General features: G+C 42.0%; 1 protein-coding gene across 1 annotated transcript in view; it reads left to right on the top strand.

Moving 5' to 3' along the window:
* Window positions 1-25,066, top strand: part of VPS35 (VPS35 retromer complex component) — a 588,646-nt gene that overhangs the window by 430,191 nt on the left and 133,389 nt on the right. The gene's annotated exons all lie outside the window — the stretch shown is intronic.

The following is a 25,066-nucleotide window of genomic DNA, read 5'->3' as shown; positions in this document are numbered from 1 at the left end:
TTCCTTTGTCTAGTTTTGTTTTATTTGTTTTCAGTGACTTTGTTGGGAGATTTAGATTTGTCTGTCGTTTCACCTGGTCTCCTAGGCAGGTGCCCACCCTTTTTGATGTAATAATATCATTGATAGTGTAAACACCTAGTTGAGTACATACTTTTTCAAACATCACCAAAGGACTTGAAAGGTGAAATGAGACACTAAAGTCAAAATTAAATTTTCATGATTCCAAAAGATAATTTAGTTTTAAGAGACTTTCCAGTTAAATTCCTTTATCAAAATTTGCACGGTGTTATTATGTACCCAGAAAATTCACAGAGAATACTATACTAGTCTGTGTTTGGCTGATGGCTGTCACATGATACAGGGGCCAGCAAATTGGGGAAAATACATTTGTCAGAAAACATCTATTGCTTATTTGAAATTAAGTGCTACTGCATTGTCTTTTTATTATGTACTTGGCAATTATACAATTCTACTACATTGAATGTTTTTTTTCTAAGCCTCTCTCGTGTCATTGCTGTATTTCTCCAACATAGGTGTGTCCGGTCCACGGCGTCATCCTTACTTGTGGGATATTCTCTTCCCCAACAGGAAATGGCAAAGAGCCCAGCAAAGCTGGTCACATGATCCCTCCTAGGCTCCGCCTACCCCAGTCATTCTCTTTGCCGTTGTACAGGCAACATCTCCACGGAGATGGCTTAGAGTTTACATATTCCTATAGAAACATAGAAACATAGATATTGACGGCAGATAAGAGCCATAGGCCCAGCAAGTCTGCCCCACCTTACCTAACAGTATAAACTTATCTAGTTCGTAGGATAGCCCTATGCTTGTCCCATGCATTTTTAAAGTCCCCCACAGTGTTTGTTGCTACTACCTCTTGAGGAAGTTTATTCCATAAATCAATCACTCTTTCTGTAAAGAAGTGCTTCCTCAAATTACTCCTGAATCTACTACCCTTTAGCTTGAGCTCATGACCCTATCCACAAGGAACATCATCGGTTCCTAAGGTTCGCATTCCTGGACAAGCATTACCAGTTCGTGGCGCTTCCTTTCGGATTAGCCACTGCTCCAAGGATTTTCACAAAGGTACTAGGGTCCCTTCTAGCTGTGCTAAGACCAAGGGGCATTGCCGTAGTACCTTACTTGGACGACATTCTGATTCAAGCGTCGTCCCTTCCTCAAGCAAAGGCTCACACGGACATTGTCCTGGCCTTTCTCAGATCTCACGGATGGAAAGTGAACGTGGAAAAGAGTTCTCTATCTCCGTCAACAAGGGTTCCCTTCTTGGGAACAATAATAGACTCCTTAGAAATGAGGATTTTTCTGACAGAAGCCAGAAAAACAAAACTTCTAGACTCTTGTCGGATACTTCGTTCCGTTCCTCTTCCTTCCATAGCGCAGTGCATGGAAGTGATAGGTTTGATGGTAGCGGCAATGGACATAGTTCCTTTTGCGCGCATTCATCTAAGACCATTACAACTGTGCATGCTCAGTCAGTGGACTGGGGACTATACAGACTTGTCTCCGAAGATACAAGTAAATCAGAGGACCAGAGACTCACTCCGTTGGTGGCTGTCCCTGGACAACCTGTCACAAGGGATGACCTTCCGCAGACCAGAGTGGGTCATTGTCACGACCGACGCCAGTCTGATGGGCTGGGGCGCGGTCTGGGGATCCCTGAAAGCTCAGGGTCTTTGGTCTCGGGAAGAATCTCTTCTACCGATAAATATTCTGGAACTGAGAGCGATATTCAATGCTCTCAAGGCTTGGCCTCAGCTAGCGAGGGCCAAGTTCATACGGTTTCAATCAGACAACATGACAACTGTTGCGTACATCAACCATCAGGGGGGAACAAGGAGTTCCCTAGCGATGGAAGAAGTGACCAAAATCATTCTATGGGCGGAGTCTCACTCCTGCCACCTGTCTGCTATCCACATCCCAGGAGTGGAAAATTGGGAAGCGGATTTTCTGAGTCGTCAGACATTGCATCCGGGGGAGTGGGAACTCCATCCGGAAATCTTTGCCCAAGTCACTCAACTGTGGGGCATTCCAGACATGGATCTGATGGCCTCTCGTCAGAACTTCAAAGTTCCTTGCTACGGGTCCAGATCCAGGGATCCCAAGGCGGCTCTAGTGGATGCACTAGTAGCACCTTGGACCTTCAAACTAGCTTATGTGTTCCCGCCGTTTCCTCTCATCCCCAGGCTGGTAGCCAGGATCAATCAGGAGAGGGCGTCGGTGATCTTGATAGCTCCTGCGTGGCCGCGCAGGACTTGGTATGCAGATCTGGTGAATATGTCATCGGCTCCACCATGGAAGCTACCTTTGAGACGAGACCTTCTTGTTCAGGGTCCGTTCGAATATCCGAATCTGGTCTCACTCCAGCTGACTGCTTGGAGATTGAACGCTTGATCTTATCGAAGCGAGGGTTCTCAGATTCTGTTATCGATACTCTTGTTCAGGCCAGAAAGCCTGTAACTAGAAAGATTTACCACAAAATTTGGAAAAAATATATCTGTTGGTGTGAATCTAAAGGATTCCCTTGGGACAAGGTTAAGATTCCTAAGATTCTATCCTTCCTTCAAGAAGGATTGGAAATGGGATTATCTGCAAGTTCCCTGAAGGGACAGATTTCTGCCTTGTCTGTGTTACTTCACAAAAAGCTGGCAGCTGTGCCAGATGTTCAAGCCTTTGTTCAGGCTCTGGTCAGAATCAAGCCTGTTTACAAACCTTTGACTCCTCCTTGGAGTCTCAACTTAGTTCTTTCAGTTCTTCAGGGGGTTCCGTTTGAACCCTTACATTCCGTTGATATTAAGTTATTATCTTGGAAAGTTTTGTTTTTGGTTGCAATTTCTTCTGCTCGAAGAGTTTCAGAATTATCTGCTCTGCAGTGTTCTCCTCCTTATCTGGTGTTCCATGCAGATAAGGTGGTTTTACGTACTAAACCTGGTTTTCTTCCAAAAGTTGTTTCTAACAAAAACATTAACCAGGAGATTATCGTACCTTCTCTGTGTCCGAAACCAGTTTCGAAGAAGGAACGTTTGTTGCACAATTTGGATGTTGTTCGCGCTCTAAAATTCTATTTAGATGCTACAAAGGATTTTAGACAAACATCTTCCTTGTTTGTTGTTTATTCCGGTAAAAGGAGAGGTCAAAAAGCAACTTCTACCTCTCTCTCTTTTTGGATTAAAAGCATCATCAGATTGGCTTACGAGACTGCCGAACGGCAGCCTCCCGAAAGAATCACAGCTCATTCCACTAGGGCTGTGGCTTCCACATGGGCCTTCAAGAACGAGGCTTCTGTTGATCAGATATGTAGGGCAGCGACTTGGTCTTCACTGCACACTTTTACCAAATTTTACAAGTTTGATACTTTTGCTTCTTCTGAGGCTATTTTTGGGAGAAAGGTTTTGCAAGCCGTGGTGCCTTCCATTTAGGTGACCTGATTTGCTCCCTCCCTTCATCCGTGTCCTAAAGCTTTGGTATTGGTTCCCACAAGTAAGGATGACGCCGTGCACCGGACACACCTATGTTGGAGAAAACAGAATTTATGTTTACCTGATAAATTACTTTCTCCAACGGTGTGTCCGGTCCACGGCCCGCCCTGGTTTTTTAATCAGGTCTGATATTTTATTTTCTTTAACTACAGTCACCACGGTATCATATGGTTTCTCCTATGCAAATATTCCTCCTTAACGTCGGTCGAATGACTGGGGTAGGCGGAGCCTAGGAGGGATCATGTGACCAGCTTTGCTGGGCTCTTTGCCATTTCCTGTTGGGGAAGAGAATATCCCACAAGTAAGGATGACGCCGTGGACCGGACACACCGTTGGAGAAAGTAATTTATCAGGTAAGCATAAATTCTGTTTCTCCAACATAGGTGTGTCCGGTCCACGGCGTCATCCTTACTTGTGGGATATTCTCTTCCCCAACAGGAAATGGCAAAGAGCCCAGCAAAGCTGGTCACATGATCCCTCCTAGGCTCCGCCTACCCCAGTCATTCTCTTTGCCGTTGTACAGGCAACATCTCCACGGAGATGGCTTAGAGTTTTTTAGTGTTTAACTGTAGTTTTTATTATTCAATCAAGAGTTTGTTATTTTGAAATAGTGCTGGTATGTACTATTTACTCAGAAACAGAAAAGAGATGAAGATTTCTGTTTGTATGAGGAAAATGATTTTAGCAACCGTCACTAAAATCCATGGCTGTTCCACACAGGACTGTTGAGAGCAATTAACTTCAGTTGGGGGAACAGTGAGCAGTCTCTTGCTGCTTGAGGTATGACACATTCTAACAAGACGATGTAATGCTGGAAGCTGTCATTTTCCCTCTGGGATCCGGTAAGCCATGTTTATTACGATTGTAAATAAGGGCTTCAAAAAGGGCTTATTAAGACTGTAGACTTTTTTTGGGCTAAATCGATTGATTATTAACACATATTTAGCCTTGAGGAATCATTTTATCTGGGTATTTTGATATAATAATATCGGCAGGCACTGTTTTAGACACCTTATTCTTTAGGGGCTTTCCCAAAGCATAGGCAGAGCCTCATTTTCGCGCCGGTGTTGCGCACTTGTTTTTGAGAGGCATGGCATGCAGTCGCATGTGAGAGGAGCTCTGATACTTAGAAAAGACTTTCTGAAGGCGTCATTTGGTATCGTATTCCCCTTGGGGCTTGGTTGGGTCTCAGCAAAGCAGATACCAGGGACTGTAAAGGGGTTAAAGTTCAAAACGGCTCCGGTTCCGTTATTTTAAGGGTTAAAGCTTCCAAATTTGGTGTGCAATACTTTTAAGGCTTTAAGACACTGTGGTGAAAATTTGGTGAATTTTGAACAATTCCTTCATGTTTTTTCGCATTTGCAGTAAAAAAGTGTGTTCAGTTTAAAATTTAAAGTGACAGTAACGGTTTTATTTTAAAACGTTTTTTGTACTTTGTTATCAAGTTTATGCCTGTTTAACATGTCTGAACTACCAGATAGACTGTGTTCTGAATGTGGGGAAGCCAGAATTCCTATTCATTTAAATAAATGTGATTTATGTGACAATGACAATGATGCCCAAGATGATTCCTCAAGTGAGGGGAGTAAGCATGGTACTGCATCATTCCCTCCTTCGTCTACACGAGTCTTGCCCACTCAGGAGGCCCCTAGTACATCTAGCGCGCCAATACTCCTTACTATGCAACAATTAACGGCTGTAATGGATAATTCTGTCAAAAACATTTTAGCCAAAATGAACACTTATCAGCGTAAGCGCGACTGCTCTGTTTTAGATACTGAAGAGCATGACGACGCTGATATTAATATTTCTGAAGGGCCTCTAACTCAGTCTGATGGGGCCAGGGAGGTTTTGTCTGAGGGAGAAATTACTGATTCAGGGAACATTTCTCAACAAGCTGAACCTGATGTGATTGCATTTAAATTTAAGTTGGAACATCTCCGCATTCTGCTTAAGGAGGTATTATCCACTCTGGATGATTGTGACAAGTTGGTCATCCCAGAGAAACTATGTAAAATGGACAAGTTCCTAGAGGTGCCGGGGCTCCCAGAAGCTTTTCCTATACCCAAGCGGGTGGCGGACATTGTTAATAAAGAATGGGAAAGGCCCGGTATTCCTTTCGTCCCTCCCCCCATATTTAAAAAATTGTTTCCTATGGTCGACCCCAGAAAGGACTTATGGCAGACAGTCCCCAAGGTCGAGGGAGCGGTTTCCACTTTAAACAAACGCACCACTATACCCATAGAGGATAGTTGTGCTTTCAAAGATCCTATGGATAAAAAATTAGAAGGTTTGCTTAAAAAGATGTTTGTTCAGCAGGGTTACCTTCTACAACCAATTTCATGCATTGTCCCTGTCGCTACAGCCGCATGTTTCTGGTTCGATGAGCTGATAAAGGCGGTCGACAGTGATTCTCCTCCTTATGAGGAGATTATGGACAGAATCAATGCTCTCAAATTGGCTAATTCTTTCACCCTAGACGCCACTTTGCAATTGGCTAGGTTAGCGGCTAAGAATTCTGGGTTTGCTATTGTGGCGCGCAGAGCGCTTTGGTTGAAATCTTGGTCGGCTGATGCGTCTTCCAAGAACAAGCTACTTAACATTCCTTTCAAGGGGAAAACGCTGTTTGGCCCTGACTTGAAAGAGATTATCTCGGATATCACTGGGGGTAATGGCCACGCCCTTCCTCAGGATCGGCCTTTCAAGGCAAAAAATAAACCTAATTTTCGTCCCTTTCGTAGAAACGGACCAGCCCAAGGTGCTACGTCCTCTAAGCAAGAGGGTAATACTTCTCAAGCCAAGCCAGCTTGGAGACCAATGCAAGGCTGGAACAAGGGAAAGCAGGCCAAGAAACCTGCCACTGCTACCAAGACAGCATGAAATGTTGGCCCCCGATCCGGGACCGGATCTGGTGGGGGGCAGACTCTCTCTCTTCGCTCAGGCTTGGGCAAGAGATGTTCTGGATCCTTGGGCGCTAGAAATAGTCTCCCAAGGTTATCTTCTGGAATTCAAGGGACTTCCCCCAAGGGGGAGGTTCCACAGGTCTCAGTTGTCTTCAGACCACATAAAAAGACAGGCATTCTTACATTGTGTAGAAGACCTGTTAAAAATGGGAGTGATTCATCCCGTTCCATTAAGAGAACAAGGGATGGGGTTCTACTCCAATCTGTTTATAGTTCCCAAAAAAGAGGGAACGTTCAGACCAATCTTAGATCTCAAGATCTTAAACAAGTTTCTCAAGGTTCCATCGTTCAAGATGGAAACCATTCGAACTATTCTTCCTTCCATCCAGGAAGGTCAATTCATGACCACGGTGGATTTAAAGGATGCGTATCTACATATTCCTATCCACAAGGAACATCATCGGTTCCTGAGGTTCGCATTCCTGGACAAACATTACCAGTTCGTGGCGCTTCCTTTCGGATTAGCCACTGCTCCAAGGATTTTCACAAAGGTACTAGGGTCCCTTCTAGCTGTGCTAAGACCAAGGGGCATTGCTGTAGTACCTTACTTGGACGACATTCTGATTCAAGCGTCGTCCCTTCCTCAAGCAAAGGCTCACACGGACATTGTCCTGGCCTTTCTCAGATCTCACGGATGGAAAGTGAACGTGGAAAAGAGTTCTCTATCTCCGTCAACAAGGGTTCCCTTCTTGGGAACAATAATAGACTCCTTAGAAATGAGGATTTTTCTGACAGAGGCCAGAAAAACAAAACTTCTAGACTCTTGTCGGATACTTCATTCCGTTCCTCTTCCTTCCATAGCTCAGTGCATGGAAGTGATCGGGTTGATGGTAGCGGCAATGGACATAGTTCCTTTTGCACGCATTCATCTAAGACCATTACAACTGTGCATGCTCAGTCAGTGGAATGGGGACTATACAGACTTGTCTCCGAAGATACAAGTAAATCAGAAGACCAGAGACTCACTCCGTTGGTGGCTGTCCCTGGACAACCTGTCACGAGGGATGACATTCCGCAGACCAGAGTGGGTCATTGTCACGACCGACGCCAGTCTGATGGGCTGGGGCGCGGTCTGGGGATCCCTGAAAGCTCAGGGTCTTTGGTCTCGGGAAGAATCTCTTCTACCGATAAATATTCTGGAACTGAGAGCGATATTCAATGCTCTCAAGGCTTGGCCTCAGCTAGCGAGGGCCAAGTTCATACGGTTTCAATCAGACAACATGACAACTGTTGCGTACATCAACCATCAGGGGGGAACAAGGAGTTCCCTGGCGATGGAAGAAGTGACCAAAATCATTCTATGGGCGGAGTCTTACTCCTGCCACCTGTCTGCTATCCACATCCCAGGAGTGGAAAATTGGGAAGCGGATTTTCTGAGTCGTCAGACATTGCATCCGGGGGAGTGGGAACTCCATCCGGAAATCTTTGCCCAAGTCACTCAGCTGTGGGGCATTCCAGACATGGATCTGATGGCCTCTCGTCAGAACTTCAAAGTTCCTTGCTACGGGTCCAGATCCAGGGATCCCAAGGCGGCTCTAGTGGATGCACTAGTAGCACCTTGGACCTTCAAACTAGCTTATGTGTTCCCGCCGTTTCCTCTCATCCCCAGGCTGGTAGCCAGGATCAATCAGGAGAGGGCGTCGGTGATCTTGATAGCTCCTGCGTGGCCACGCAGGACTTGGTATGCAGATCTGGTGAATATGTCATCGGCTCCTCCTTGGAAGCTACCTTTGAGACGAGACCTTCTTGTTCAGGGTCCGTTCGAACATCCGAATCTGGTTTCACTCCAGCTGACTGCTTGGAGATTGAACGCTTGATCTTATCGAAGCGAGGGTTCTCAGATTCTGTTATCGATACTCTTGTTCAGGCCAGAAAGCCTGTAACTAGAAAGATTTACCACAAAATTTGGAAAAAATATATCTGTTGGTGTGAATCTAAAGGATTCCCTTGGGACAAGGTTAAGATTCCTAGGATTCTATCCTTCCTTCAAGAAGGATTGGAAAAAGGATTATCTGCAAGTTCCCTGAAGGGACAGATTTCTGCCTTGTCTGTGTTACTTCACAAAAAGCTGGCCGCTGTGCCAGATGTTCAAGCCTTTGTTCAGGCTCTGGTTAGAATTAAGCCTGTTTACAAACCTTTGACTCCTCCTTGGAGTCTCAATTTAGTTCTTTCAGTTCTTCAGGGGGTTCCGTTTGAACCCTTGCATTCCGTTGATATTAAGTTATTATCTTGGAAAGTTTTGTTTTTAGTTGCAATTTCTTCTGCTAGAAGAGTTTCAGAATTATCTGCTCTGCAGTGTTCTCCTCCTTATCTGGTGTTCCATGCAGATAAGGTGGTTTTACGTACTAAACCTGGTTTTCTTCCAAAAGTTGTTTCTAACAAAAACATTAACCAGGAGATTATCGTACCTTCTCTATGTCCGAAACCAGTTTCAAAGAAGGAACGTTTGTTGCACAATTTGGATGTTGTTCGCGCTCTAAAATTCTATTTAGATGCTACAAAGGATTTTAGACAAACATCTTCCTTGTTTTTTGTTTATTCCGGTAAAAGGAGAGGTCAAAAAGCAACTTCTACCTCTCTCTCTTTTTGGATTAAAAGCATCATCAGATTGGCTTACGAGACTGCCGGACGGCAGCCTCCCGAAAGAATCACAGCTCATTCCACTAGGGCTGTGGCTTCCACATGGGCCTTCAAGAACGAGGCTTCTGTTGATCAGATATGTAGGGCAGCGACTTGGTCTTCACTGCACACTTTTACCAAATTTTACAAGTTTGATACTTTTGCTTCTTCTGAGGCTATTTTTGGGAGAAAGGTTTTGCAAGCCGTGGTGCCTTCCATTTAGGTGACCTGATTTGCTCCCTCCCTTCATCCGTGTCCTAAAGCTTTGGTATTGGTTCCCACAAGTAAGGATGACGCCGTGGACCGGACACACCTATGTTGGAGAAAACAGAATTTATGTTTACCTGATAAATTACTTTCTCCAACGGTGTGTCCGGTCCACGGCCCGCCCTGGTTTTTTTAATCAGGTCTGATAATTTATTTTCTTTAACTACAGTCACCACGGTACCATATGGTTTCTCCTATGCAAATATTCCTCCTTAACGTCGGTCGAATGACTGGGGTAGGCGGAGCCTAGGAGGGATCATGTGACCAGCTTTGCTGGGCTCTTTGCCATTTCCTGTTGGAGAAGAGAATATCCCACAAGTAAGGATGACGCCGTGGACCGGACACACCGTTGGAGAAAGTAATTTATCAGGTAAACATAAATTCTGTTTTTCTCTTGTTAAGTGTATCCAGTCCACGGATCATCCATTACTTGTGGGATATTCTCCTTCCCAACAGGAAGTTGCAAGAGGATCACCCACAGCAGAGCTGCTATATAGCTCCTCCCCTAACTGTCATATCCAGTCATTCTCTTGCAAGCCTCAACCAAGATGGAGGTCGTAAGAGGAGTGTGGTGTTTTATACTTAGTTTATTCTTCAATCAAAAGTTTGTTATTTTTAAATGGTGCCGGAGTGTACTGTTTATCTCAGGCAGTATTTAGAAGAAGAATCTGCCTGCGTATTCTATGATCTTGGCAGAAGTAACTAAGATCCATGGCTGTTCTCACATATTCTGAGGAGTGAGGTAACTTCAGAGTGGGAATGGCGTGCAGGTTTTCCTGCAATAAGCTATGTGCAGTTAATATTTTTCTAGGGATGGAATTTGCTAGAAAATGCTGCTGATACCGAACTAATGTAAGTAAAGCCTTAAATGCAGTTATAGCGACTGGTATCAGGCTTATTAATAGAGATACATACTCTTATAAAAATGTATTATAAAACGTTTGCTGGCATGTTTAATCATTTTTATATGTATTTGGTGATAAAACTTATTGGGGCCTAGTTTTTTTCCACATGGCTGGCTTGAATTTTGCCTAGTAACAGTTTCCTTAGGCTTTCCACTGTTGTAATATGAGTGGGAGGGGCCTTTTTTAGTGCTTTTCTGTGCAGGTAAAAATACTGACAGAGACATTCAGCTTCCCTCTGCATGATCCAGGACATCTCTGGAGGGCTCAAAAGGCTTCAAAGTAGTTTTTGAGGGAGGTAAAAAGCCACAGTAGAGCTTTGGCAGTTGTTGTGACTGTTTGAAAAAAAAAAAAAAAACGTTTTTGTTTTTTATTATTCAGTTTTGGGTATTAAGGGGTTAATTATCCAATGTGCAATGCTCTGCTAACTTGTTACATACACTGTAAAAAATGTTGTTAGTGTAACTGCCTTTTTTCACTGTTATTTCAAATTTTGACAAAGTTTGTGTTTCTTAAAGGTGCAGTAACGTTTTTTATATTGCTTGTAAACTTGTTTAAAGTGTTTTCCAAGCTTGCTAGTCTCATTGCTAGTCTGTTTAAACATGTCTGACACAGAGGAAACTACTTGTTCATTATGTTTGAAAGCCATGGTGGAGCCCCATAGGAGAATGTGTACTAAATGTATTGATTTCACCTTAAACAGTAAAGATCAGTCTTTAACTATAAAAGAAATATCACCAGAAGATTCTGATGAGGGGGAAGTTATGCCGACTAACTCTCCCCACGTGTCAGACCCTTCGCCTCCCGCTCAGGGGATGCACGCTAATATGGCGCCAATTACATCAGGGACGCCCATAGCGATTACCTTGCAGGACATGGCTGCAATCATGAATAATACCCTGTCAGAGGTATTATCCAGGTTGCCTGAATTAAGAGGCAAGCGCGATTGCTCTGGGGTTAGGAGAAATACAGAGCGCGCAGATGCTGTAAGGGCCATGTCTGATACTGCGTCACAATATGCAGATCATGAGGACGGAGAGCTTCAGTCTGTGGGTGACATCTCTGATTCGTGGGAAACCTGATTCAGAGATTTCTAATTTTAAATTTCCGTTTGTTGCTTGGGGAGGTATTAGCTGCTCTGAATGACTGTAACACAGTTGCAGTACCAGAGAAATTGTGTAGGCTGGATAAATACTATGCGGTACCGGTGTGTACTGATGTTTTTCCTATACCTAAAAGGCTTACAGAAATTATTAGCAAGGAGTGGGATAGACTGGGTGTGCCTTTTTCCCCACCTCCTATATTTAGAAAAATGTTTCCAATAGACGCCACTACACGGGACTTATGGCAGACGGTCCCTAAGGTGGAGGGAGCAGTTTCTACTTTAGCAAAGCGTCCTACTATCCCGGTTGAGGTCAGTTGTGCTTTTTCAGATCCAATGGATAAAAAATTGGAGGGTTACCTTAAGAAAATGTTTATTCAACAAGGTTTTATTTTACAGCCCCTTGCATGCATTGCGCCTGTCACGGCCGCGGCGGCATTCTGGTTTGAGGCCCTGGAAGAGGCCATCCATACAGCTCCATTGACTGAAATTATTGACAAGCTTAGAACACTTAAGCTAGCTAACTCATTTGTTTCTGATGCCATTGTTCATTTGACTAAACTAACGGCTAAGAATTCCGGATTCGCCATCCAAGCGCGTAGGGCGCTATGGCTTAAATCCTGTTCAGCTGACGTGACTTCGAAGTCTAAATTACTCAACATTCCTTTCAAGGGGCAGACCTTATTCGGGCCTGGGTTGAAGGAAATTATTGCTGACATTACTGGAGGTAAGGGTCACACCCTTCCTCAGGACAGGGCCAAAGCAAAGGCCAAACAGTTAATTTTCGTGCCTTTCGAAATTTCAAGGCAGGTGCAGCATCAACTTCCTCCGCTTCAAAACAAGAGGGAACTTTTGCTCAATCTAAGCAGGCCTGGAAGCCTAACCAGTCCTGGAACAAAGGCAAGCAGGCCAGAAAGCCTACTGCTGCCTCTAAGACAGCATGAAGAAACGGCCCCCTATCCGGCGACGGATCTAGTAGGGGGCAGACTTTCTCTCTTCGCCCAGGAGTGGGCAAGAGATGTTCAGGATCCCTGGGCGTTGGAGATCATATCTCAGGGATATCTTCTGGACTTCAAAGCTTCCCCTCCACAAGGGAGATTTCATCTTTCAAGGCTATCTGCAAATCAGATAAAGAAAGAGGCATTCTTATGCTGTGTGCAAGACCTCCTAGTTATGGGAGTGATCCATCCAGTTCCGCGGACGGAACAAGGACAGGGTTTTTATTCAAATCTGTTTGTGGTTCCCAAAAAAGAGGGAACCTTCAGACCAATTTTGGATCTAAAGATCTTAAACAAATTCCTCAGAGTTCCATCTTTCAAAATGGAAACTATTCGGACCATCCTACCCATGATCCAAGAAGGTCAGTACATGACCACAGTGGACTTAAAGGATGCCTACCTTCACATACCGATTCACAAAGATCATCATCGGTTTCTAAGGTTTGCCTTTCTAGACAGGCATTACCAATTTGTAGCTCTTCCCTTCGGGTTGGCTACAGCCCCGAGAATCTTTACAAAGGTTCTGGGCTCACTTCTGGCGGTTCTAAGACCGCGAGGCATATCGGTGGCTCCGTATCTAGACGACATCCTGATACAGGCGTCAAGCTTTCAAGTTGCCAAGTCTCATACAGAGATAGTTCTGGCATTTCTGAGGTCGCACGGGTGGAAAGTGAACGAGGAAAAGAGTTCTCTATCCCCACTCACAAGAGTCTCCTTCTTAGGGACTCTTATAGATTCTGTAGAAATGAAAATTTACCTGACGGAGTCCAGGTTATCAAAACTTCTAAATGCTTGCCGTGTTCTTCACTCCATTCCGCGCCCTTCGGTAGCTCAGTGTATGGAGGTAATCGGCTTAATGGTAGCGGCAATGGACATAGTGCCATTTGCGCGCCTTCATCTCAGACTGCTGCAATTATGCATGCTGAGTCAGTGGAATGGGGATTACACAGATTTGTCCCCTCTGCTAAATCTGGATCAAGAGACCAGCGATTCTCTTCTCTGGTGGTTGTCTCAGGTACACCTGTCCAAGGGTATGACCTTTCGCAGGCCAGATTGGACAATTGTAACAACAGATGCCAGCCTTCTAGGTTGGGGTGCAGTCTGGAATTCCCTGAAGGCACAGGGATCGTGGACTCAGGAGGAGAAACTCCTTCCAATAAATATTCTGGAGTTAAGAGCGATATTCAATGCTCTTCTGGCTTGGCCTCAGTTAGCAACACTGAGGTTCATCAGATTTCAGTCGGACAACATCACGACTGTGGCTTACATCAACCATCAAGGGGGAACCAGGAGTTCCCTAGCGATGTTAGAAGTCTCAAAAACAATTCGCTGGGCAGAGTACCACTCTTGCCACCTGTCAGCAATCCATATCCCAGGCGTGGAGAACTGGGAGGCGGATTTTCTAAGTCGTCAGACTTTCCATCCGGGGGAGTGGGAACTCCATCCGGAGGTGTTTGCTCAGTTGATTCATCGTTGGGGCAAACCAGAGTTGGATCTCATGGCATCTCGCCAGAACGCCAAGCTTCCTTGTTACGGATCCAGGTCCAGGGACCCAGAAGCGACGCTGATAGATGCGCTAGCAGTGCCTTGGTTCTTCAACCTGGCTTATGTGTTTCCACCGTTTCCTCTGCTCCCTCGACTGATTGCCAAAATCAAACACGAGAGAGCATCGGTGATTCTGATAGCACCTGCGTGGCCATGCAGGACTTGGTATGCAGACCTAGTGGACATGTCATCCTTTCCACCATGGAGTCTGCCTCTAAGACAGGACCTTCTGGTACAAGGTCCTTTCAATCATCCAAATCTAATTTCTCTGAGACTGACTGCATGGAGATTGAACGCTTGATTCTATCAAAGCGTGGCTTCTCCACGTCAGTCATTGATACTTTAATACAGGCACGAAAGCCTGTTACCAGGAAAATCTACTACAAGATATGGAGTAAATATCTTTATTGGTGTGAATCCAAGACTTACTCATGGAGTAAAGTTAGGATTCCTAGAATATTGTCTTTTCTCCAAGAGGGCTTGGACAAAGGATTATCAGCTAGTTCCTTAAAGGGACAGATTTCTGCTCTGTCTATTCTTTTGCACAAGCATCTGGCAGAGGTTCCAGACGTCCAGGCATTTTGCCTGGCTTTGGTTAGATTTAAGCCTGTGTTTAAACCTGTTGCTCCCCCGTGGAGCTTAAACTTGGTTCTTAAGGTTCTTCAAGGAGTTCCGTTTGAACCCCTTCATTCCATTGATATTAAACTTTTATCTTGGAAAGTTCTGTTTTTGATGGCTATTTCCTCGGCTCGGAGAGTCTCTGAGCTATCTGCCTTACAATGTGATTCTCCCTATCTGATTTTTCATGCAGATAAGGTAGTTCTGCGTACCAAACCTGGGTTTTTACCTAAGGTGGTTTCTAACAAGAATATCAATCAAGAGATTGTTGTTCCATCGTTGTGCCCTAATCCTTCTTCAAAGAAGGAACGTCTTTTACATAATCTGGACGTAGTCCGTGCCTTGAAGTTTTTTTTTTTAAATATATATTTTATTGAGGTAATGATGACAGACAAGAAAAAAAAAAACTTATACAGTTATCATGACAATACGCCTTTCAAATACATCATTACTTATACTTTTGACACAAAAGGCATATCCTAAAAACCATAGACATTACGAAATCCCAAACTATTAAGATATGTAACCTGACATGAGCGGCACCTCTTTTTATAAACTAACATTTTCCGTGAGACGTCAAACATATAATTTGGCATATGTTATTTTCCAGTATACATATACAACATAATATATAAACAGCAAAACCTACTTATCTCTGTAGGTTAACTGCCTGCGTAAATACAACATATTATACATTCTCTAAAATAAAAAAAACGTTCTGTTTTTTTTTTCCCTTCCCTTCCTTGCATTCGTTGATGTTTTTAGATTTTTACTGGATTATAACCTTATCAGTGGGGTTTTACTTATCTCATCTTTTGTTCTATATCTTCCTCTTATTATACTAAAGTTTCTATATGTACCCTCAGGCCTAACTGACTTTGTGTCTTAGGATTTATCCTAAATATAGCACCAAGGTAAAGGGAAAAAGTGTCTCACAGTCTAGCGTTGTGCTACAAACTTCCTCTCTATGATTTAAAAAAAAGAGAAAAAAAAAAAAAAGAGACATAACACCCAATCTAGAGAGGGAAGCGAAACAAAAAAACATTAAAAAAAAACACCCTAAATGCAGTCATATTTGTTGACTTATATACTTATTATCCATTAAGCCTCTCGGTTAACCAGAGCCTGGGTAATACCCCAGCAATTATCAGATTTAGAAATGGAACTGCATTCTGAAAAGGCTCTAGAAACCAAACCTGCTGTTCTGGGGCCCACGAACGAATCAGACTTCCCCATTTTTTGAAATAGCCTTTATATTGTTTTTCTGAATCGCTTTTAAGATTCTGCCTTTCCACCATCATCTGGGTTTTTATAATATTACAGACTTCCCTAATACTAGGGACCTCTCTTTGTCTCCATTTTCTGAAAAGCAAACTGTGTGCCACCAAAATCACTATATTGATCAGCTGTCTGTCACCCACGTTGGCTGAATTTTTCAAAAAGAATATATGTTCTGCCTGCAACTCGCTTTTACTTTGAAGGTAGCAATTCAGCCAGTACTGAACCTTAGCCCAGTACTGCCTGACTTTAGGGCACGCCCAAAGGCAGTGAAGAAGATCTGCCTTTGTACATCTAAAGCAGTTCCCGGCCTTCGCCTCCGTCCATTTAGCCATTCTCATTGGGGTCAGATAATAATTGTTTATCAGTTTGCACTGCGACTCCCTCCAACTAATACATGCGGTTGCACCTGCTGCCAATTTTATGCTTCCAATTATCTCCTCAGCTTGTAACCCTTCAAAATATTTGTTAAATTTATCTTTTGCTTTATTGATATGTATCGGCCCTTTCATATTTAATATTTTTTTATACCACCAGGAAATTGAACGTTTCCCTGCTTGATAAAGTTTTAACCCTGGAGCTATTTGGGCCAATCCCCACTCCGCTGACACCTCCCTATTGACTTTTTCAATAAAATGTCGTACCTGCAGATAGGCATAAAAGTTATTGGCTGGCAGCTGAAATTGCTCTGCTATACTCTGAAAGGTGCAGGTTTGTCCCCCCTGATTAGTTTTCAGCTGGGTAAAATAACTCAGACCCTTCTCCCTCCATTCAGCGAACACTGTCTGATTGATACCTGGTGGAAAATTAACACACCCACCAATCGGTAGAAATGGAGACACTCGATATTCCTGTCCTACTAGGAGGCAGTATAGCTGCCATCCTTTAATGATATTAACAAAAGTTGGCATTGCTTCTATATTCTGTGGTAACTTCCTGTATGGATAATGTAGCATAGCTTGCAGACTGAAAGGTTTAATCAATTCAGCATCTAGATTATAATATGTTACATATTCTGCTTTTGTAAGCCAGTCTAATCCGAATTTTGCCAGCGCTATTATGTTATAGTATTTTATATTAGGAATAGCAAACCCAGCATATTGTTTTAAGTTCCACATTTTATCTAAGGATATTCTTGGTCTTTTTTCCCCCCAGATGAAAGCAGTACAGGCTTTGTTATATCTGTTTATATCTTTTCTGGTGACGCAAAAAGGAAGATTTTGCAATAAGAAGAGGATCTTTGGAAATATAATTGTTTTAATTATCATGCATCTGGCAGAAATTGATAGGAAATATAGGTTCCATTTATTTAAATCATCTTGCAATTTATCAAAGAATTGAGTAAAGTTTAAATGGTACCACTCACTGGGCTTCCTAGCAATTCTAATCCCTAGATAGTTTATGGCCTTCACTTCTCTGAACATATAATTAGAGCTTTGCCTTGTTTTGTTGACCCATAGGATCTCCGATTTTTTGGGATTAATTTTGTAGCCTGAAAAGCTGCTGAACTCTGTGATTAATTGGAGAACGCTTGGGATAGACTTTGCCGTATCCTGCAACATTAAGAGTATACAAACAATACAACCAGTCAAGATAGGCAAGGAAGCTATACTCATATATGCAGAGATATGAGTATAGCTTCCTTGCCTATCTTGACTGGTTGTATTGTTTGTCGAATGTAGACTGCCAAAGGTTCTAACGCGAGATCGAATAAAAGTGGGGATAGTGGACAGCCCTGGCGTGTTCCTCTTTCTAAAGTGATGTGTTGTGTAAGTTCCCCATTTACTAAAAGCTGCGATCTAGGTTTATTGTATACCACTCTCACCAGGTCTACCAGCCTCCCAGAAAAAACAAAATTTTCCAGAGAGGTTATAAGATGATTCCATTCTATGGAGTCAAAAGCTTTTTCAGCATCAATGGTGATTAAAGCAAAATCTTTTTTCTTAGCTTTATGATATTCTTTACTGCCTGGCTGGCAGATCTGGTTAAAGTGGTCCAGTACTGACATTACTCTTCTCATATTGCGGACCGAATTCCTGTTCGGGATGAAACCTGCCAGATCCGTGTGAATTAACTTACCCACCACACTTTTTAGCCTGTCGGCTAAAATTGACATGAAGATTTTATAGTCTTGATTTAACAAGGAGATAGGGCGGTATGCTGATAACTCTTCTGGATTTTTCCCCTTCTTATGTATTAAGGTGACAATTGAATCTGAAAAATAGGGTGACTTTAAAGCTTGTAGTAAAAAGTATTCATTATATAAATTCTTTAATGGGGTACACACCATTTCTGATATAATTTTGTAAAATTCGATCGGGAGGCCGTCCGGGCCTGCTGCTTTACCTGTTTTTATCTTTTGTACTACCTTAACTATTTCTGGTACTGTTATTGCCGCATTAATTTGAGTTAGGTCCTCCATTGTTATAGAGGGTAATTTAATTTTTCCCCAAAACTGTGCCTTTGCGGATTCATTTATTCCGCCACTTGTATAAATATTTTGAAAGTATTTAAAAAACAGATCCCTAATATCTGAGGGTTGCGTAATTACCCTATCACCATCTTTAATTGCTGAGATAATATTTTTCTGTCGCCGAAACTTTACTATTTTTGATAAATACTTGGCTGAGACCCCTTGGTATATATATTTAGCCCTCATCCTAAGGTCATCCCCTACCCATTTTTCTCTGAAAAAGTCCTCGCGTTCAGTTTTGGAAGAGACATATTTACTCCAATTTCCTTGATTCGGAACTTGGAGGTATCTATTATACGCATTTCTAAGCTTTTTAGCCAATTGTGTCTCTCTTGCCCTAAGTTGGTGCATTAAATTCACCATATATGCCTTGATCTCTCCTCGCATCACTGCTTTCCCTGCTTCCCAGAAAATTTCTGGTTTATTCTGATATTCCTTATTCTGATCACTATATTCTCGCCATTTTACTTTCAGCCAGTTAACAAATTGTATATTTTGACTCCTATAAGCTGGGAAGCGAAACGTATTCCTAGGACTTCTAAATTTTTTGTCCGGCCAAACCTGCAGACTGATAATAGCGTGGTGAGATAGTATAATATCTGCTATTTGGGTTTCATTCTGCAGCTTAGCTACTTGCAGGCTTATCAGAAATAAATCGATATATAGACTCACATGTATACGCCCGCTCATCCGGATGTTGGAGCCGCCAGATGTCCTTCAATTTGAGTGTCTTAACATAATTCCTAAAAAATTTAGCTTCTCTGTTGTTCGATTGAGTACTTCTAACTTTGGACCTATCCATCTCTGGATACAGGGTTAGATTCATGTCCCCGGCTATAATCAAATTCTGTTCTAGGTATGGTGTAAGTTTTTGTTGAATTTTTTGCCAGAAGCCTTTATCAAGTTTATTGGGGGCATATATATTACAGAAGGTCCAATTTACCCCCTCTATCTGGATCTGGAGGAGTACAAACCTACCCGAGTGATCACAGTCTTGTTTCACGATTTTATATTTTAGCTTTCTGTTTATCAGAATGGCCACCCCACACTTACGCTTACTGCAGGGTGTAGCTACAATATCAGCCACCCAATTAACTTTCAGTTTTTCTATTTCAAGGCCCTTCAAATGCAGTTCCTGAAGAAAGATAATATCTGTTTTTTTACTTTTCAAAATTCTCAAAACATTTTTTCGTTTGATGGGGGAGGTTATTCCACCCACATTCCACAAAACCACCCTTAAGGACTCTGACATTTTAATCTGTTGATTCAATCATCCAGTAGAACAACAATAGAAAAAATAAATAAAAAAAAAAAATAAAAAAAAAAAAGCAAAAAAAAAAAAAAATCCGCTACCCCCCCCCCCGTCACTTTTTATTTCACTTAACGCCCTAATTTTCTAATATTTTCTAGGTACATCAAACATATTACTAAAATATAGAGACCTCCTCTCAGATTTCTATGTTGTTGTCCTGACAAAAATCTTTTGCTTCCTTAACCGAGTTTAACACTACTCTCCCTTCCATAGTTAATACAGTAATTTCTTTCATGTAATTAGCAAGAGTCCATGAGCTAGTGACGTATGGGATATACATTCCTACCAGGAGGGGCAAAGTTTCCCAAACCTCAAAATGCCTATAAATACACCCCTCACCACACCCACAATTCAGTTTTACAAACTTTGCCTCCTATGGAGGTGGTGAAGTAAGTTTGTGCTAGATTCTACGTTGATATGCGCTCCGCAGCAGGTTGGAGCCCAGTTTTCCTCTCAGCGTGCAGTGAATGTCAGAGGGATGTGAGGAGAGTATTGCCTATTTTGAATGCAGTGATCTCCTTCTGCGGGGTCTATTTCATAGGTTCTCTGTTATCGGTCGTAGAGATTCATCTCTTACCTCCCTTTTCAGATCGACGATATACTCTTATTTATATACCATTACCTCTGCTGATTTTCGTTTCAGTACTGGTTTGGCTTTCTACAAACATGTAGATGAGTGTCCTGGGGTAAGTAAGTCTTATTTTCTGTGACACTCTAAGCTATGGTTGGGCACTTTGTTTATAAAGTTCTAAATATATGTATTCAAACATTTATTTGCCTTGACTCAGAATGTTCAACATTCCTTATTTTCAGACAGTCAGTTTCATATTTGGGATAATGCATTTGATTCATTTTTTCTTACCTTAAAAAATTTGACTTTTTTTTCCTGTGGGCTGTTAGGCTCGTGGGGGCTGAAAATGCTTCATTTTATTGCGTCATTCTTGGCGCGGACTTTTTTGGCGCAAAAAATCTTTTCTGTTTCCTGCGTCATACGTGTCGCCGGAAGTTGCGTCATTTTTGACGTCCTTTTGCGCCAAAAATGTCGGCGTTCCGGATGTGGCGTCATTTTTTGCGCCAAAAAGCATTTAGGCGCCAAATAATGTGGGCGTCGCTTTTGTCTCCACATTATTTCAGTCTCAAATTTTCTTTGCTTCTGGTTGCTAGAAGCTTGTTTATTGGCATTTTTTCCCATTCCTGAAACTGTCATTTAAGGAATTTGATCAATTTTGCTTTATATGTTGTTTTTTCTCTTACATATTGCAAGATGTCTCACGTTGCATCTGAGTCAGAAGATACTTCAGGAAAATCGCTGTCTAGTGCTGGAACTACCAAAGCTAAGTGTATCTGCTGTAAACTTTTGGTAGCTATTCCTCCAGCTGTTGTTTGTATTAATTGTCATGACAAACTTGTTAATGCAGGTAATATTTCCTTTAGTAATGTACCATTGCCTGTTGCAGTTCCGTCAACATCTAAGGTTCAGAATGTTCCTGATAACATAAGAGATTTTGTTTCTGAATCCATCAAGAAGGCTATGTCTGTTATTCCTCCTTCTAGTAAACATAAAAAATCTTTTAAAACTTCTCTTTCTACAGATGAATTTTTAAATGAACATCATCATTCTGATTCTGATGACTCTTCTGGTTCAGAGGATTCTGTCTCAGAGATTGATGCTGATAAATCTTCATATTTATTTAAAATGGAATTTATTCGTTCTTTACTTAAAGAAGTACTAATTGCTTTAGAAATTGAGGATTCTGGTCCTCTTGATACTAATTCTAAACGTTTAGATAAGGTCTTTAAATCTCCTGTGGTTATTCCAGAAGTTTTTCCTGTTCCTAATGCTATTTCTGAAGTAATTTCCAGAGAATGGGATAAATTGGGTAATTCATTTACTCCTTCTAAACGTTTTAAGCAATTATATCCTGTGCCGTCTGACAGATTAGAATTTTGGGACAAAATCCCTAGAGTTGATGGGGCTATTTCTACACTTGCTAAACGTACTACTATTCCTACGTCAGATGGTACTTCGTTTAAGGATCCTTTAGATAGGAAAATTGAATCCTTTCTAAGAAAAGCTTATCTGTGTTCAGGTAATCTTCTTAGACCTGCTATATCATTGGCTGATGTTGCTGCAGCTTCAACTTTTTGGTTGGAAACTTTAGAGCAACAAGTAACAGATCATGATTCTCATAATATTATTATTCTTCTTCAACATGCTAATAATTTTATCTGTGATGCCATTTTTGATATTATCAGAGTTGATGTCAGATTTATGTCTCTAGCTATTTTAGCTAGAAGAGCTTTATGGCTTAAAACTTGGAATGCTGATATGGCTTCTAAATCAACTCTACTTTCCATTTCTTTCCAGGGTAACAAATTATTTGGTTCTCAGTTGGATTCTATTATCTCAACTGTTACTGGTGGGAAAGGAACTTTTTTACCACAGGATAAAAAATCTAAGGGTAAGAACAGGGCTAATAATCGTTTTCGTTCCTTTCGTTTCAACAAAGAACAAAAGCCTGATCCTTCATCCTCAGGAGCAGTTTCAGTTTGGAAACCATCTCCAGTCTGGAATAAATCCAAGCCTTCTAGAAAGGCAAAGCCAGCTTCTAAGTCCACATGAAGGTGCGGCCCTCATTCCAGCTCAGCTGGTAGGGGGCAGGTTACGTTTTTTCAAAGAAATTTGGATCAATTCTGTTCACAATCTTTGGATTCAGAACATTGTTTCAGAAGGGTACAGAATTGGTTTCAAGATGAGACCTCCTGCAAAGAGATTTTTTCTTTCCCGTGTCCCAGTAAATCCAGTGAAAGCTCAAGCATTTCTGAATTGTGTTTCAGATCTAGAGTTGGCTGGAGTAATTATGCCAGTTCCAGTTCTGGAACAGGGGATGGGGTTTTATTCAAATCTCTTCATTGTACCAAAGAAGGAGAATTCCTTCAGACCAGTTCTGGATCTAAAAATATTGAATCGTTATGTAAGGATACCAACGTTCAAAATGGTAACTGTAAGGACTATCTTGCCCTTTGTTCAGCAAGGGCATTATATGTCCACAATAGATTTACAGGATGCATATCTGCATATTCCGATTCATCCAGATCATTATCAGTTCCTGAGATTCTCTTTTCTGGACAAGCATTTCCAGTTTGTGGCTCTGCCGTTTGGCCTAGCTACAGCTCCAAGAATTTTTACAAAGGTTCTCGGTGCCCTTCTGTCTGTAATCAGAGAACAGGGTATTGTGGTATTTCCTTATTTGGACGATATCTTGGTACTTGCTCAGTCTTTACATTTAGCAGAATCTCATACGAATCGACTTGTGTTGTTTCTTCAAGATCATGGTTGGAGGATCAATTCACCAAAAAGTTCATTGATTCCTCAGACAAGGGTAACCTTTCTGGGTTTCCAGATAGATTCAGTGTCCATGACTCTGTCTTTAACAGACAAGAGACGTCTAAAATTGATCTCAGCTTGTCGAAACCTTCAGTCACAATCATTCCCTTCGGTAGCCTTATGCATGGAAATTCTAGGTCTTATGACTGCTGCATCGGACGCGATCCCCTTTGCTCGTTTTCACATGCGACCTTTTCAGCTCTGTATGCTGAATCAATGGTGCAAGGATTACACAAAGATATCTCAATTAATATCTTTAAAACCGATTGTACGACACTCTCTAACGTGGTGGACAGATCACCATCGTTTAATTCAGGGGGCTTCTTTTGTGCTTCCGACCTGGACTGTAATTTCAACAGATGCAAGTCTCACAGGTTGGGGAGCTGTGTGGGGATCTCTGACGGCACAAGGAGTTTGGGAATCTCAGGAGGTGAGATTACCGATCAATATTTTGGAACTCCGTGCAATTTTCAGAGCTCTTCAGTCTTGGCCTCTTCTGAAGAGAGAATCGTTCATTTGTTTTCAGACAGACAATGTCACAACTGTGGCATACATCAATCATCAAGAAGGGACTCACAGTCCTCTGGCTATGAAAGAAGTATCTCGAATTTTGGTTTGGGCGGAATCCAGCTCCTGTCTAATCTCTGCGGTTCATATCCCAGGTATAGACAATTGGGAAGCGGATTATCTCAGTCGCCAAACGTTGCATCCGGGCGAATGGTCTCTTCACCCAGAGGTATTTCTTCAGATTGTTCAAATGTGGGAGCTTCCAGAAATAGATCTGATGGCGTCTCATCTAAACAAGAAACTTCCCAGGTATCTGTCCAGATCCCGGGATCCTCAGGCGGAAGCAGTGGATGCATTATCACTTCCTTGGAAGTATCATCCTGCCTATATCTTTCCGCCTCTAGTTCTTCTTCCAAGAGTAATCTCCAAGATTCTGAAGGAATGCTCGTTTGTTCTGCTGGTAGCTCCGGCATGGCCTCACAGGTTTTGGTATGCGGATCTTGTCCGGATGGCCTCTTGCCATCCGTGGACTCTTCCGCTAAGACCAGACCTTCTGTCGCAAGGTCCTTTTTTCCATCAGGATCTCAAATCCTTAAATTTAAAGGTATGGAGATTGAACGCTTGATTCTTGGTCAAAGAGGTTTCTCTGACTCTGTGATTAATACTATGTTACAGGCTCGTAAATCTTTATCCAGAGAGATATATTATAGAGTCTGGAAGACTTATATTTCTTGGTGTCTTTCTCATCATTTTTCTTGGCATTCTTTTAGAATTCCGAGAATTTTACAGTTTCTTCAGGATGGTTTAGATAAAGGTTTATCCGCAAGTTCTTTGAAAGGACAAATCTCTGCTCTTTCTGTTCTTTTTCACAGAAAGATTGCTAATCTTCCTGATATTCATTGTTTTGTACAAGCTTTGGTTCGTATAAAACCTGTCATTAAGTCAATTTCTCCTCCTTGGAGTTTGAATTTGGTTCTGGGGGCTCTTCAAGCTCCTCCGTTTGAACCTATGCATTCATTGGACATTAAATTACTTTCTTGGAAAGTTTTGTTCCTTTTGGCGATCTCTTCTGCCAGAAGAGTCTCTGAATTATCTGCTCTTTCTTGTGAGTCTCCTTTTCTGATTTTTCATCAGGATAAGGCGGTGTTGCGAACTTCTTTTGAATTTTTACCTAAAGTTGTGAATTCCAACAACATTAGTAGAGAAATTGTGGTTCCTTCATTATGTCCTAATCCTAAGAATTCTAAGGAGAAATCGTTGCATTCTTTGGATGTTGTTAGAGCTTTGAAATATTATGTTGAAGCTACTAAGTCTTTCCGAAAGACTTCTAGTCTATTTGTTATCTTTTCCGGTTCTAGAAAAGGCCAGAAAGCTTCTGCCATTTCTTTGGCATCTTGGTTGAAATCTTTAATTCATCATGCCTATGTTGAGTCGGGTAAAACTCCGCCTCAAAGGATTACAGCTCATTCTACTAGGTCAGTTTCTACTTCCTGGGCGTTTAGGAATGAAGCTTCGATTGATCAGATTTGCAAAGCAGCAACTTGGTCCTCTTTGCATACATTTACTAAATTCTACCATTTTGATGTATTTTCTTCTT

This window comes from Bombina bombina, chromosome 1 (genome assembly GCF_027579735.1).
Source record: "Bombina bombina isolate aBomBom1 chromosome 1, aBomBom1.pri, whole genome shotgun sequence".
Taxonomy (NCBI): Eukaryota; Metazoa; Chordata; class Amphibia; order Anura; family Bombinatoridae; genus Bombina; species Bombina bombina.
The sequence above is the reverse complement of the archived record's forward strand: the minus strand, read 5'-3'. Positions and strand labels throughout refer to the sequence as shown.